Source organism: Ahaetulla prasina, chromosome 8, assembly GCF_028640845.1.
Source record: "Ahaetulla prasina isolate Xishuangbanna chromosome 8, ASM2864084v1, whole genome shotgun sequence".
NCBI lineage: Eukaryota > Metazoa > Chordata > Lepidosauria > Squamata > Colubridae > Ahaetulla > Ahaetulla prasina.
In genome coordinates, this window is record NC_080546.1 from 1733500 (window position 1) to 1746141 (window position 12642).

A 12642-nucleotide genomic window follows, 5' to 3' on the forward strand; every position below is an offset into this window, starting at 1 on the left:
GAACTCCTCAGCATCCTCCTCCACAGGCCCTTTCCTGCCTGGTGTCTTCTCAGCTCCTGCGAGGAAGCTGACTCAGTTCTTCTGGCCTGGGGATCTTGCTGAGATCAGCAGCTGACCCTGGAAGGGCTGGAGGCCTCCTGGGCCGTGTGCTGATCCCAAGGCCTGCCAGGCGCAGAGGGGCAGCAGCGGCTTCCGCCCGGGGAAACGAATCCACCAGCAGCTGCAAGTCACCAAGGAGTGAGGGGAGGGAACCTGGAGATCACTTTCGATTCTTGGGTCTCGTTTCCCGTGATGGAGGCATGTTTCAGGAGGGGCTGGGATCTGAGTCACCGAGGTCAGGATTCCTTGTGGGTGCAGCTTTCGCAGATACAGACTGTGTCTGGAGGAAGGGAAGAATAGCGAGGGAGGGAGAGAGAGGGGGGGGAAGGAGAGAGAAAGAGAGAGGGAGGAGAGAGGGAGGGACGAAGAGGGAGAGGGATGGAGAGAGGGAGGGGGAGAGAGGAGGGAGAGAAAGAGAGAGGAGGGAGAGAGGGGGAAGGAGACAGAGAGAGGAAGAAGAGGGTGGGAAAGAGGAGGAGAGGAGAGAGAGAGAGAAAGAGAGAGGAGGGAGAGAGGAAGGACGGAGAGGGAGAGGGAGGGAGAGAGGAGAGAGGTAGAGACAGAGAGTGAGAAAGAGTGAGGGGAGAGAGGGAAGGAGAGACAGAGAGAGAGGAAGAAGGAGGGAAAGAGGGAGGAGAGAGGTAGAGACAGAGAGCGAAAAGAGAGAGGAGGGAGAGAGGGAAGGAGAGATAGAGAGCGGGAAAGAGGGAGGGAGAGGGAGAGGAAAAGAGAGACAAAGAGAGAAAGAGAGAGGGAGGGAGAGAAAGAGAGGGAGGAAGAGAGGAGGGAGGAAAGGAGAGACAGAGAGAGAAAGAGAGAGGGAGGGAGGGGAAGTCAGGGAGGGGGAGAGGGAGAAAAAGACAGAAGGATAGAGAATGGGGGGAGGGAGAGAGGGGGAGGGAGAGGGAGGGGGGCCTGGTGTCCTTTCTCCTTCTGCCCTAATGGCGGAAGAGCTGCTGGATGCAAAAGCTGTGGGTGGGTGCAATCCAGGCAGTCCTCGACTTACGACCATTTACACCCATTTGTTTAATCCGCGGAACGTCTTGCCTCCAGAAGCTGTAGAAGAGGAGCCTTTGTTTCGCCGGAGGTGGTATGCTAGGGTCTCCTGCTGGCGCAGGAGGTTGGGCTGGATGACCTCCAAGGTCCCTTTGAATCCTCTTATTCTGTTCGGTTACAAGAACCCTGGAAAAGTGACCCAGGACCCTTTCCCACCCTTAGCAGCTGTTGCAGCCCCCCCCACCCCCCACCCCGGGGTCACCTGATCCGAATTCTGACTTTCTGGGCAAGTGATTCATATCTACGACGGTTGCAATGTCCCGGGGTCACGTGGTCCCCCTCTGCCACTTCCTTGCAAGCCAAGTCAGTGGAGGGGGGGAGCTGGATTCACTGAACGGTGGCCAAACTTGCTTAACAACTGTCTTGCTTAGCAACGGAAATGTTGGTTTTCAAAAGGGGGGGAGGGCGGGCAGAGACAGAGTGAGAGATTTGCATAGAAAAAGGCCCAGCCACACACACAGACTCCTGTAATAGCCACCCCACCAACAGCAATAGAGTCACTTCCCTCTTTTCATTTTGTTTTCTTTACTTTGCTTCTGCCCCAGTTGAAGGTCTCAGAGAGGCAGCAGCTGTGCAATTTCAATAAAGTTGGGGGGGGTGTCTCATAAGGTGTGCGGGGGGGGGGGGAGGAGGGGGACGTGCCAGGCTGGGGGAGGTAATACAGTCCCATTAATCAGCTCAAGTCCTGGACTATATTTTTAACAGGACCCCCCCTTCATGTTTGGGGTCTGGGTACGGTTCCCTCCTCCCCCCACCCCATGAAAGCCAGTGGGCTGATAGGGGGAGCTCTACGGCTGAGCGGAGAATGGAGGGATGCCAAATGCTTCCCCGGGGTGGGGGTGGGGGGCTTTCAGATTTTGGGGGGTTCCCAGGGATCATGGTTGGGTTGACACAACATGCTCAAGTTTAAAGCGAGGGAGGGAAGGAGGGGAGAAAGAGGAAGGATAGGAAGGGAGGAGGAGGGAGGGAGGGGAGGAAGGAAGGAAAGAAGGAAGGAAGGACAGGAAGGAGAGAGGGAGAGAGGGAAGGAAGGAAAGGGATGGAGGGAAGGAGGAGGAGAAAGAGAGGAAGCAGGAAGAAAGGAAGGAGGGAGGAAGAGAGAGGGGGAAGGATAAGGAAGGAGAAGAGAAATAGAGGGAGGAGGGAGGGAGGAAGAAGGAAGGAGGGGGAGGAGGAAGGAAAGAAGGAAAGAAGAAAGGAAGGAAGGAAGGAAGGACAGGTAGAGAGAGAGGAGAGGAGAGAGGGAAGGAAGGAAAGGGATGGAGGGAAGGACAGAGGAGAGAAAGAGAGGAAGCAGGAAGAAAGGAAGGAGGAGGAAGAGAGAGAGGGAGGAAGGATAAGAAAGGAGGAGAGAAATAGAGGGAGGGAGGGAGGGAAGGAAGGAAGGAAAGAAGAAAGGAAGGAAAGAAGGAAGGAAGGACAGGAAGGAGAGAGGGAGAGAGGAAAGGAAGGAAAGGGATGCAAGGAAGGAGGGAGGAGAGAAAGAGAGGGAGGGAGGAAGAAAGGAAGGAGGGGGAGGGAGGGAAGGAAAGAAGGAAAGAAGAAAGGAAGGAAGGAAGGAAGGACAGGTAGGAGAGAGGGAGAGAGGGAGAGAGAGAGGGAAGAAAAAGGGATGGAGGGAAGGACAGAGGAGAGAAAGAGAGGAAGGAGGAAAGGAAGGAGGAGGAAGGATAGGAAGGAGGAGGAGGGAGGAAGGAGGAGAGAAATAGAGGGAGGAGGGAAGGAAGGAAGGAAAGAAGAAAGGAAGGAAAGAAGGAAGGAAGGACAGGAAGGAGAGGGAGAGAGGAAAGGAAGGAAAGGGATGCAAGGAAGGAGGGAGGAGAGAAATAGAGGGAGGGAGGAAGAAAGGGAAGGAGGGGGGAGGGAGGGGAAGGAGAAAAAGGGAGAAAGGAGGAAAGGAAAGAAGGAAAGACGGAAAAGCAACCAAGCTGCCAAGCTGTGGCCAAATCAACAGCCCCTATTATAAGCTTAGGCTAGCTTCTACCCCACACTGGGCCGCACCTGATCCGCTGGACTCCAGTTCATCCTGGTGCCCCCAGCCCAGCCCAAGCCCCCCCTCCCTCTCCCTCTCCCTCTCCCCAGCAAGGCAAGGCTCAGAGCTCCCAGGTTGCATTCCTGCAGCTTCCTTGGAGAAACCCGACGGGCAGCGCAGCCCCACCCTGCTCGCGGGCACCTTCGCATTCCTCGCTGATAAGGCGCAGAGCCTCGGCCGCTGCCCGGCTGCCTCTTGGGAATGCGAGGCATTCCTGCTGTGGCCGAGAGCCCCTTGGAGCCGCCCTTGGGTGCCAGGAAGGACGGGTTGCCCTGCCAGGCTGGCGCCTGGTGGATGGGCGAAGAGGGAGGCAGCCTCTCGCCAGGCCCCCCCCCTGGATGCCATGGGGAGGGGAGGGCTCTTCTAAGAGGCTCCAGAGCCCTCCAGCTGCCGGAGAAAATATGGGCCTGCCGGTGAAGAGGCCCAAACCAGAGTTTCCAGGGACCAGGACCTTCCTGTGGGACCACAACTGCCCTTCCCTTAATCAGAATAGAGTTGGAAAAGGGACATTAGAGGTCTTCTAGTCCAACCCCTTGCTCAAGCAGGAGACCCTACAACAGGGATTCCCAACTGGGGGATGCGAGACAATATTCCAGGGTGTGTGAAAACGTGGGTTTAGAAGTTTCAAAATTATAGTGTATATGTACTGTAAAGTCCATTTATTAATATGTCTAAGCTCATACCTGCCAATCAAGAGACTTAAACAGAGGCTTGAGTAAAGTAGCATTTAATCTTGATCAAGCTTAAATGGTTAGCTGTTCCAAACGTATTCAAGATACATGCAAGGAAGAACTACGGACTGACATGACAGAAAGCCATGTTCTCTTATAATTATATGCATATTATTTATTTTTGTAAGAGGTGCAAGAATATTTCAGAAGCGTTCTATGGGGTATAGAAAAGGTGGGGATCCCCTCCCCAGTTCAGACTGTTCAGTCTCTTTAAAACCTCCTGGGATGGAGCACCCACAACTTCTGGTGGCAAGCCGTTCCACGGGTTAATTGTCCTCATGGTTAGAAAGTTTCTCTTTTATTCTAGGTTTTTTTCTCTCCTTGATTAGTTTCCATTTGTTGTTTCTTGTCCTGCCTTCGGGGGTTTTGGAGAATAGTTTGACCCCCTTTTCTTTGTGGCAGCCCCTCAAATACTGGAATATTACTATCAGGTCCCCCCTAATTCTTCTTTTCTCCAGACTAGGCAAATCCAAATCCTGCAGTCGTTCTTCCTATGTTTTAGTCTCCAGGCCTTTAATAGTTGCTTTTCTTTGCATTTTTTCAAAGTCTCCACCTCTCTCTGTGCGTGTGGGTGGACTAACACTGGGACCCCCTCCTCGCAAAGCGTGTTCAGTACCCCCAAAAGACTGGAAAAACCACATTTGATCCAGTATCCAGTCATTCCAGAGTGCTGGATTTTTACAAGCTGCAGGGAAAATCTCCGTTCTGAATTCAAACTACGGGAACGTTCAGCTATGAAAACAGGACATTCGGCCCCCTTGGAGACGGCAGGAAATGCAGAGTGTTCGGAGGAGAGGAAAAACAGATGACATTTTGAAAGTTGGCAGTTTGTGGGGGGGGGGGAAACTGATAAAAAACCCCAACAGCCCTGCATACAAATAAATAAATAACAGGATAACAGAGTTTGGAAGGGACCTTGGAGGTCTTCTAGTCCAACCTTCCACTAAGGCAGGAAACCCCAGACCATTTCAGACAAATGGTTGTTCAATCTCGTCTTAAAAAATTCCAGTGTTGGCGCATTCACAACTTCTGGTGGCAGGCTGTTCCACTGGTTAATTGTCCTCACTGTTAGGAAGTTTCTCCTTAATTCCAGGTTGCTTCTCTCCTCGATGAGTTTCCTTCCGTTGCTTCTCGTCCTGCCTTCAGGTGCTTTGGAGAATAGCTTGACTCCCTCTTCTTTGGGGCATCCCCTCAAATATTGGAAGACTGCTATCGTGTCCCCCCGGGTCCTTCTTTTCATTGACAAAGAGGGTGGGCCTGTTTGGTTTCATGGACAGAAACTTAGTGACTTGATCTTCTTATGGCTTCATATTTTCCATCTGCCCTTGGACTGGTCAGCAATAAAAATCACGGTGTTGTGTCTGCGCCCCCCGAGTCGGGCCCCCTGCCAGAAAGTGACTTGGAAAGTGAGGGGGAAGGGCCATCAGGACTTACCTCTGGAGCACCGGCTTCCCTGGCTCAGCTCCAGGAGCCAGAGGCAGCCAGGTGGAGGAGATAACAAGGCCTCCGTCCCCTGATTCTTTCCCCCCCAGGCCACGCCTCCAGACCCGGCTGATGGCAATCAGGCCTGGCTGGACCCTAGGTTTCGTAGGCAGGAGAGGCGGGAACAACAGAAGCAGGGGTAGGGCAGGCCTAGGAAGTGCTGAGTCATGGAGCTACACCCCACAGGATATAAAAGCAGCAAGGGCTGCTATACCCCTTCGTGGCAAGCAAATCAACTGCTTAGAGGGAGAATTAGAGCTGAAGTCCTGTTTGTTCCTGGTTTCCCGGCTGACTCACCCGCATCAAGAGAGATAACAGAGACACTTGGCAGACGCTCGCTAGTTTGCTGCCAGAGCTGATAGTTGCCGGCTAATTAAGTCATCACTCGTGTCTCCTGGACTGCGGAGGGGGACAGATCATCGGGCTTCTTTTTTTTGAGCAAGGACACATATGACTACCAATAGCTTGCCGGGCTGCCCTCCCCCATCCCTGCCGCGGCTGCAACGGCGGCGGCTCCGGGAGACACTGGCCCGGCAAGGGGAGGGGGTGTAGGCTAGCACGAATGCTTACCTGTGTACAGGCAGGAGGAGGCAGTTGTGTGGATGCAACTGTCCGAGCACCAGTTCGGCGGTGTGGCCAGCTGGCCATCGCTACTGGTTCGGCGACCTTGGCCAAATTTCTGCCAACGGTTCGCACGAACCGGTGCAAACCAGCTGAATACCAACTCTGGCTACCGTGCTTATTTTGAGGCGGGGGGGTTTCATACCCTACGTGGTTTGCAAACTCCCTTAAAATTATCTATATGCAAGAATCAAAACTAAATAACTCTATGACAGAATTGAAGGTGAACAAAATAGATGAATGATTGAAAAAGTGAATGAATCAATATTTAGTTAAATATTAAATAAATAAATAAGTTAATCTCCCAGCTGCGATTCTGATTGAGAAGACGAAAAACCCAGCGATCACACGGTTCACCCTAAAATATAGTTTAAACCAGGGGTCTCCAACCTTGGCAACTTTAAGACTTGTGGACTTCAACTCCCAGAGTTCTGGGAGTTGAAGTCCACAAGTCTTAAAGTTGCCAAGGTTGGAGACCCCTGGGGTAAGCTGTATTGGAAAACAAAGAGCGCTGGGGTCTTTTAAGGGCTGGAGGCCAGGATGCAGCATGTCTTGGAAATGGACAAACCCAGCAGGCTCACTGATGAATAACAGAATTGAATAACAGGGTTGGAAGGGACCTCAGAGGTCTTCTAGTCTGACCCCCTGCTCGGGCAGGAAGCCTTCTACCATTTCCAGCAAATGGTTGTCCAACCGTTTCTTAAAACATGCAGTGGAAGAAAGAAAGAAAATTTCCTTTTGCGGGAAAGGCATGTGCTGAACTGAAGAAGCAGCGGAACCAGGATTGGAGGGGACCTTCCAGGCACCATCCTGTTGTGGTCCGCCAGCAGCTGGCAGAGCTGGCAACGGAGTCGGGCAGCGATGAGGCTGAGGAAGAGCGTGGGCCAATCCTGGAGGCTGGGGAAGGCCCGGATGAGGGCTCTGCGTCGGAGGCAGAGGTGGGGCCAGGGCCATCGGGGAGTGAGGTGCAGTCTCCAGAGCCTCCAGAGGCTGACAGTAGCGAGGCAGAGGAACAGGAGGAGCCTGTTCCTAATGCACGCATGAGAAGAGCTGCCCGAAGGCAAGAGCAGCTCAAGCAAAGAGGACGACTCAGGAGTAGGGCCAAGAAATGTTTGGCCCCTCCCATAAGGCTTAAAAGACCAGCAACGGCGTTTGTGCTCTTTGCCGGAAAACAATGTTGTCTTGTTGCATTTATTTTGTATTGGTGTCTTCTGAACTTGTGCCAAGAAAGGCCTTTGGCAGTTTGCCTAATTGGACCAAGGTTGGTGATAGGACTGAGGAATTTGCGTTGGGAGGAATTTGATTTGCTTTAATTTAGTTGAACAACGCTGAGAATGAGTTAATTCTCAGCTGTTTGAATAAAGTTTGTTTGTTTTTACGCTGACTGAGTTTCCTACTACCTACTTGGGCCTGGGTCACAACACATTCATTTAGTGACAATGTTTGGAGTTACGATGTCGCTGAAAAGAAGACTTATGACTAGTCCTCGCCCTTACGACCATTGCAGCATCCCTACAGCCCTCTGATCAGATGCTTGGCAACTGGAATACATTTACAATCGTTGCAACCTCCCAGGGACACGGGGTCACCCTTCGTAATCTTCCCAGCCAAAAAAGTTAACAGGGAAGCTTTGCTCAACCACCACACGATGCACTTGACAGGGGCAGTAGTCCTCGACTTACGACAGTTCATTTAGTGACGGATTAATTGTTGTCGTTGTGAGGAATTAATTGTTCTCACTGTTGAGACTTTGGAAAAAGTGCAGAGAAGAGCAACTAGGATGATTAAAGGTCGGGAGATTAAAACATACAAAAAAAGGTTGCAGGATTTGGGTTTGGATAGTCTAGAGAACAGAAGGACTAAGGGGGACACGATAGCCGTCTTCCAATATTTGGGGGGCTGCCACAAAGAAGAGGGGGGGGTCAACCTATTCTCCAAAGCACCAGAAGGTGCAGGACAAGAAGAAGCAACGGATGGAAACTAATCAAAGAAGCAACCTAGAACTAAGGAGAAGTTTCCTGACAGTGAGAACAATTAGCCACTGGAACAGCCTGCCACCAGGAGCTGTGAGCGCTTCAACACTGGAGGTTTTTGAGAAGAGACTGAACAACTATTTGTCTGAAATGCTATAGGGTTTCCTGCTTGAGCAGGGGGCTGGACTAGAAGACCTCCAAGGTCCCCTCCAATTTTAGTCTGATCGATTGTTTGAAATTCTCCTTAATTCTAGATGCCATCTCTCCTTGATTAGTACCCAGCCCTTTCTTCTTGTCCTTTACTCAGTGGAGCAAGAGTACTCAGCCAACCACGGCTGTCATGGCCCCCCTCCCTCTCTTCTGGGACCTTTGGGGCCCACCTGTAGTTCAGGAAGTGCCGTCCCCCCCCATAAATCATGTTCGTGGCTGCTCTGGAGGAAGCCCAGCTGGAGATGTGTGGGGCAGGGTTTCCTCTGGGATTGTGGGTGGGGAGGGGGTTGCATTGGCAGGCTCCTGGCCTCCCCCCTCAGCCAAGCCGCACCCCCCCCGGCTGCCCCCAATCCCTCCAGATATGAATACAGCTACTCCTTGACTTACGACTCCAATTGAGCCCGGCATGTCCGTTGCTAAGCGAGACAGTTGTTAAGCCCATTTTACGACTTTTCGTGCCACCTTTGTTAAGGTGCAACACGGCTGCAGTTGTTAAGTTAGTCACATGGTCATTAAGTGAATCTGGCTTCCCCATGGACTTTGCTCGCCGGAAGGTCGCCGGAGGGGATCACGTGACCCCCCCCCCAGGACACTGCGACCGTCATAACTAGGAGTCGGTGGCCAAGAAAGTCTGAATTTGGATCGCGTGACCGTGGGGATGTCGCCACGTCGTAAGTGTGAAAAACGGTCAAAGCCGGCTGGGGAATTCTGGGAGTTGAAGTCCACAGGTCTTAAAGTTGCGGAGATTGGAGGCCCCTGAATTCAATTTCAAAATCCCCCCCCCCCTTTTTCTCTCTGGTCTGTTTGGAAGAAAGGAGCAGAGTTTCAGGCAGCCGAAGCCGGAGCCCCTCACGGAGTCCCCAAAATGTGCCTCTGGCAGCCCAAATGTGGGGAAATCTGATCTCTCTCTCTCTCTCCCCCCCCCCACTTGCCCGCTTGCCCCTCCCCACTGCAGGGCTGTCAGGATCATGGAAATCGGGGCTGAGATTTTCCAGGCTGCAAAGGGGCTCCTGCTGGATTGAGAACACCTGTACCTTGTTAGGGTGCGGGTGGGGGTGGGGAAATGGCCTTGTCTCCCCCCCCCACTTTTGAAAAACAGAAGGGTGAAAGAGGGTGGTGGGGGGAGGATGGAAGAACAGGGAGAATAAACACATGTGATCCCACTCGGTTCTGAATTTTGCAAAAGTATTGTTTAGGACAAAATACAGGGAAAGGAAAGGAAAACATCTCTCCCACTTCCCCTTTTCCTCCCAGATTCCCTCTCTTCCCTTCCCTTCCCCTCTTCTCCCTCTCCCTTGCTTTTCAACTTCCTTCCTTTTCCTCCTTCCCTCCCTTTCTTCTGAGGGAAGTCACCCCTCCTAGAAGAACGAAATATTTTGAGAAATATTTAAAAAGGCAGAATATTATATTTCCCTAAATATGTTTCTAAAGACAGAAACCGGCTCCCTGCCCCCAGCAGATATTTGGTGCCCATTTAGAAAGACTGGGCCAACCTATCGACAAGACAAAAGACCTTCAGCTCCAGGGTGATGGGATGAAAACATGACCCTCCAGGCCATAATTTTAATAATTTTAAATTGGGGTACTGTGTTTTATTGGGGTCAAGTTGACGGTTTTACATTTAAATCGGCCATTATATAATGTTATTTTAATTTGTTGTTTTAATATTGTATATTGTATATTTTTAATTTGGCTGTACACCGCCCTGAGTCCTTCGGGAGAAGGGCGGTATAAAAGTCTAAATAATAAATAAATAAATAAATAAATAAATAATGGGATTATCTAACAGCAGAGCTCGCTGCATTGCGAAATCTCCTAAGGGCATTGCATCACCCAGCAAACTTATCTCAGACAAACATGACCCCACATGGCCCCATGGGAGTCTGACAACAGCCAATAGAAGACATGTTCCTGCACAGGAATAGGAAGCTCAAGTTCAAAGCCCAAGAGAAGGTATAAACACCCCCCTCCCCACTCTCCACTCCATGTGGTCAGCTGCCCAGAACCACAAACCACCATGTGGTTCTGCTTCATCAATAAATGGACCCCCTTTCCAATCAGCCTCTAGCCTCCATTTTGTCTCCAGTGCTTTTCTTCTGGCTTGGAACTGAACCAGATGGAGATTTCTTCTAACACTTACCTACTTACTTATTTACCTCTCTCGCTCCTTCTCCTTTTCTTGCTCCATCCTTCCTCCCTCCCTCCCTCCCTCATTCTCCCTTCCTCCCTCCCTCTTTGATTTCTCCCTCCCTCCCTCTGCTCCTTCCCTTCCTTTCTTCTTTCCTTCCTTCCCTCCCTCCCTCCTTCTCCTTTTCTTGTTCCTCCCTCCCTCCTTTTCTTGCTTCTTCCTTCCTTTCTTTCTCCCTCCCATTTCTTTTCTTCCTCCTCCTTTTCTTCCTTTCTTGCTCCTTCCTCCCTCCTCCCTCAATCTCCCTTCGTTCCTCTATGATTCCTTCCTCCCTCCTCCCTCCTCCCTCCCTTCCATCCATCCATCCGTCCATCCATCCATCCTCTCTCCCTCTCCTTTTCTTTTTCCTCCCTCCCTCCCTCCCTCCTCCCTTTCCTTCTTCTTCTTTCATGCTCCTCCCTCCCTCCCTCCCTCATTCTTCCTTCCTTCCCTCCTCTTTGATTCCTCCCTCTCCCTCCCTCCCTTCCTCTTTGATTCCTCCCTCCCTCCCTCCCTCCAAGTGCCAGTGTGATGTGGAAGAAAAGGGGGCCTGTACTCAGGAAGCAACCCCCTACACGTTCCTCTACTCCCTAGGTCTCTCCTCCTCCCCCTCCCCCCAATTCCGTGGGCTGGAGCAGACTGGATCCACCCGTGGCCTGGCCAAGTCCTGGGGCCGACGGTGGGCCTGCAGAGAGGCAGAGGAATCTCTGCTTGGGTGGGAGACCCGCCTGGAAGCCTGGCCAGATGCTTGAGTCAACCTTTGGGGGAAGAAGGCCGAATGGTTTCCATGTGCAAAGTCTTCCGCCTTCCAGCATCCAAAGTCCTGGGGCCACACAGCCTGTGAGAACGGCAGCAGAAGATGATGGAGGGGCTGAAATGGCAAAATTGACTATTTTGATTAAAGAAAAGAAAATAAGAATAGAATAGAATAGAATAGAATAGAATAGGATAGAATAGAATAGAATAGAATTCTGTGATTGGACACAAAAGGAATTTGTCTTGGTGCATTCGCTCTCAGTGTACATAAAAGAAAAGATACCTTCATCAAGAATCATAAGGTACAACACTTAATGACAGTCATAGGGTACAAATAAGCAATCAGGAAACAATCAATCAATATTCCTATCACCCATCTCCTTCCACTTATGACTGTATGACTAACTTGTTGCTGGCAATCCTTATGATTTATATTGATATACTGACCATCATTTGTGTTGTAAATGTTGTACCTTGATGAAGGTATCTTTTCTTTTATGTACACTGAGAGCATATGCACCAAGACCAATCACACTTGGTCAATAAAATTCTATTCTATTCTATTCTATTCTATTCTATTCTATTCTATTCTATTCTATTCTATTCTATTCTATTCTATATAAATCATAAGGATACAAGCAACAAGGTTACAGTCATACAGTCATAAGTGGAAGGAGATTGGTGATGGGAACTATGAAACGATTAATAGTAGTGCAGATTCAGTAAATAGTCTGACAGTGTTGAGGGAATTAATTGTTTAGCAGAGTGATGGCCTTCGGGAAAAAACTGTTCTTGTGTCTAGTTGTTCTGGTGTGCAGTGCTCTATAGCGTCGTTTTGAGGGTAGTAGTTGAAACAGTTTATGTCCAGGATGCGAGGGGTCTGTAAATATTTTCACGGCCCTCTTCTTGATTCGTGCAGTATACAGGTCCTCAATGGAAGGCAAGTTGGTAGCAATTATTTTTTCTGCAGTTCTAATTATCCTCTGAAGTCTGTGTTTTTCTTGTTGGGTTGCAGAACCAAACCAGACAGTTATAGAGGTGCAGATGACAGACTCCATAATTCCTCTGTAGAACTGAATCAGCAGCTCCTTGGGCAATTTGAGCTTTCTGAGTTGGCGCAGAAAGAACATTCTTTGTTGTCCTTTTTTAATGATGTTTTTGATGTTAGCTGTCCATGGCATAGGGCCGGGCTACTTACGGGACCGTCTGCTGCCACCGAATGCCTCTCACCGACCCGTGCGCTCTCACAGGGAGGGACTCCTCAGGGTGCCGTCGGCCAAGCAGTGCCGACTGGCGACACCCAGGGGAAGGGCCTTTTCTGTGGGGGCCCCCACCCTCTGGAACAAGCTTCCCCCAGGACTTCGCCAACTTCCTGACCTTCGAACCTTTCGCCGCGAGCTTAAGACACATCTATTTATCTGCGCAGGACTGGACTAGAATTTTAAATTTTTAAATGTTTAAATTTTAAATCTGGTTTTAAATGGGGTTTTATTATTTATATCTCTATTTTAAATA